Source organism: Copadichromis virginalis, linkage group LG23 (genome assembly GCF_057382275.1).
Source record: "Copadichromis virginalis isolate Kocher_CV1m ecotype Utaka linkage group LG23, C_Virginalis_male_GT1.1, whole genome shotgun sequence".
NCBI lineage: Eukaryota > Metazoa > Chordata > Actinopteri > Cichliformes > Cichlidae > Copadichromis > Copadichromis virginalis.
This window is the reverse complement of record NC_140639.1, coordinates 31,071,887-31,076,007: the sequence shown is the minus strand read 5'-3', so window position 1 is coordinate 31,076,007 and position 4,121 is coordinate 31,071,887.

Genomic DNA, 4,121 nt, shown 5'->3' with positions numbered 1-4,121 from the left:
TTCCTCCACTTCTGTACCATTGATTCATTAATGTTGAATTCTCTGGTAGCTGCTCTATTCCCATGTTGTTGCAGTATATTAATGACTAACCTCGTATTGTGGATGGATTATCTCAGTTGTTCTCCTGACTGAAGTTTGGTCCGTTTACAGCATCCTGCCATGCGATTGCATTTGTCTCTAACCATGAAGAACCTTCACGTTAACTTTTATAAGTGGAAAAGTGTTAGTGTTCGTCCTCCAGCTTCACTGTTTATGTTATGCTAACATAGCTGTGTCGCTAGCGATCACGTAGCACATCATTATATACCAGCTAGCCAAACTTCAGTAACCCTACAAACGTCACTGCTGTTTAGTTTCCCGTCTTCATTTATGTTGGAAGTGATAGCAGAGCTGTACGTTTGATTTTTTTCAGAAATCTCTCAGTCAGAACATGCAATATCATGCTTAGGTAACTAGCGAAACTAGCGAGCTAACTTCCGCTAGCTTCCTGCTAACTTCTAACTCCGTTAAATGTAATAACTTTTGTTTTCATGGATGCCTGGAAGTTAAACTTTATAGTTACACCTGGTAAAGCAGCAATACTGATCGTTTTATTAAAGATGAAAGAATTTAGACAGTTTTTAACTCTAAGTGATGCTGCAGTGTTGTTTGACCTGAAGGATACGGAGTTTAGGACCCAGATTACTCCCAGATTTAAGAGCATCTTAGAACGGCCACTTGCATGTTCTGCAAAAAAATGTGCTTTGTTGTGTATCTGACGGACAAACACCAAACCAGTTCCACATCACGGAAGTTGCACCATTTTTACAAACCAATTCTGGTTCATCTGTTTCACTCAATAATCGGCCATGTGCGTATGAAAACAAAGGCACTGCGCATGCGCGTTTTACTCCCATTCTATCGCGATATTTCATTTTCCTATCGTTGCCTAACATTATACCGGTATTACCGTGAACGGTATAATATGGCCCAGCCCTACATACATACATACATAAGTCACTCATAAATAAATAGTTGGAAAAGAAACGTGTAGTTGTAGCAGCAAACAGTGTGTTAAGTGGATGCGTTGTACAGGGAGATGGCCACAGGCAGGAATGATTTCCTGTGTCGTTCAGTGGTGCTTTTTGGTAATCTCAGTCTCTCACTGAACGTGCTCCTGTGACTGACCAGCATGTCATGGAGTGGGTGGGAGGTGTTATCCAACATTGTCTTTATCTTGGACAGCATCCGCCTCTCCGACACCACCTTGAGGGAGTCCAGCTCCATCCCCACAACATTGCTGGCCTTACGGATTAGTTTATTAAGTCTGTTGGCATCTGCGACCCTCAGCCTGCTCCCCCAGCATGCAACAGCATAGAGGATCGCACTGGCCACAACAGACTCATAGAAAATCCTCAGCATTTTCTGGCAGATGTTGAAGGACCTCAGTCGCCTCAAAAAATAGAGACGACTCTGGCCCTTCCTGTAAAGTGCTGTGGTGTTTTTAGCCCAGTCCATTTTATTGTCAATGTGTACTCCAAGGTATTTATAGTCCTCCACAATGTCAACACTGACCCCCTGAATTGAAACAGGGGTCAAGTGTTTCCTGGTCTTCCTGAAGTCCACGATCAGTTCCTTGGTCTTTGCCACGTTGAGCTGCAGATGATTCTGCTCACACCACGTGACAAAGGAGTCGACCACAGCCCGGTACTCTGTCTCATCATCCCTGCTGATGCATCCAACCACCGCAGAGTCATCAGAAAACTTCTGAAGATGGCAGGTCTCTGTGCAGTGGCTGAAGTCTGTGGTGTAGAGGGTGAAGAGGAAGGGGGAGAGGACAGTCCCCTGTGGTGCCCCTGTGTTGCTGATCACCTTGTCAGACACACACTGTGGGAGACGTACATATTGTGGTCTTCCTGTCAGGTAATCAACAATCCAGGACACCAGAGAAGCATCCACCTGCATCGCTGCTAACTTATCACCCAGGAGGGTCGGCCTGATGGTGTTGAAAGCACTGGAAAAGTCAAAAAACATGACCCTCACAGTGCTCGCCGGCTGGTCCAGATGGGTGTAGACACGATTGAGCAGGTAGATGATGGCGTCCTCAGTTCCGAGACGAGGCTGATAAGCGAACTGAAGGGGATCCAGATGTGGTCTTACTATGGGTCGCAGCTGGTCCAGGATGAGCCTTTCCAGGGTCTTCATGATGTGAGAGGTCAGTGCCACGGGCCTGTAATCCTGGGGGCCACTGGGACGTGGCGTCTTTGGTACAGGGACGAGGCATGATGTCTTCCACATCACTGGGACCCTCTGCAGACTCAGACTCAGCATAAACAGTTTATGAAAGACTCCACACAGCTGGGGGGCACAGGTCTTGAGGACAAGGGGACTCACTCCATCTGGTCCAGCAGACTTGCCTGAGTGAAGTCTCCTCATTTGCATCTCAACCTGGTATTGAGTGAAGGTGATGGGTGGGGGATGTTAACTTGTTATTTTCTGTTTTATCGCGAGAGTACGGTTGCCCGCGAAGTGTTGTTGTTGTGGTCCGTATGTAAAATGGCGGAACGAATAAAGGCGCTGTGAATGAGAGTACGACGTCGTGTCTTTTGAGTTAACATTGGTAGCAGAGGATGGTTTCCAATTACAAAGTACCACCAAAGCTTGATGAAGCCAGGCCATACGAATGCTGGAAGAATGAAGTCAATATCTGGAGACGGGTTACGGAGCTGGATAAAAAGAAACAGGCACTCGCGGTGGCGCTGGGCCTCGAGGGAAGAGCCAGAGAAACGGCCATGGAGATACCCGCGGAAGATTTAGACAAAGATGACGGTATGGAAATACTACTTGCAAAACTTGACGCGGTGTTTCAGAGAGAAGAGAAAGACCGCGCTTATGAAGCCTACTCGTGTTTTGACTCCATTGCAAAGAACCACAGCGTGTCCATGGCAGACTATATTATAGACTTTGAACAGCGTTATAACCGGATGAAAAAGTACAACATGACGCTGCCTGACGCTGTGCTAGCATTTAAGCTTCTAGATACAGCTTGTCTTGATGAGAAAAGTCGACAGCTTGCACTGACAGCGTGCACGGACTTAACGTTTGCGTCTATGAAGTCTGCACTGAAACGGATTTTCGGAGGGAAAGTAACCGGAGTTTTCAGCGGAATTCAACTGAACCAAGAAGCAGTTTTCCTTACGGAACAAAAAGGTCCCAAATACAAACGAAACAACGGTACTTCGTCGCGGAGTGGACAGCGACAACCACTATAAGGTACCAACCCTCTTGACAAGTTTGGCAAGCGAACAAGATGTGCTATTTGTCAGAGCACTTACCACTGGGCGAAAGACTGTCCTCATCGTAATGGTGACCAAGTAAAGCTAACTGAAGATGGGAAAGTGGAGGAGTGTAACATTACCTTGTACACTAAAGCCTCAATGACAGACTCTGAAATCTTCCTGACTGAGGCACTGGGGTCAGCCATTATTGATACTGCATGTACACGTACAGTTTGTGGTCAAAAGTGGCTAGATAGTTACATGCGTGACCTCAGCCAAGGCCAAGTAAACAAGCTGTTGCAATCAGAAACCCCCAGCTCCAGACCATTTCGCTTTGGGGATGGTATTGTAGTGTATTCCAGCAGAAAAGTGAAACTTCCAGCAAAAATTGGACAAACAAAATGTGACATTGAAAGTGAAGTAGTTCCTGTTGACATTCCACTACTACTGAGCAAAACGTCTCTCAAGAAAGCAGGGACTGTTCTAGACATGGAGAATGACAGTGTTGTCATGTTCAAGCAGCCTGTTCCCCTAGAGCTCACTAGTTCGGGACACTATTGTGTGGACATTAGAGATGAAAATACTACAGAAAGCTGCAATGAAAATGAAGTTCTCATGGTAACTGCTGAAATGTCTACAAAAGAGAAACAGAAAGTCCTTGTGAAACTTCATAAGCAGTTTGGTCATGCATCTGCAGAGAGGATATTGAGGCTCATCCAAAGCTCTGGCAATACAGATAAACAATGTGCAGTTATTCTACAAGAGATAGTTCGTGACTGTGACATTTGTCAGAAATATTGCAAAACCAAGCCGAGACCTGCTGTTGGTCTACCCCTGGCTTCTGAGTATAATGAGACAGTAGCG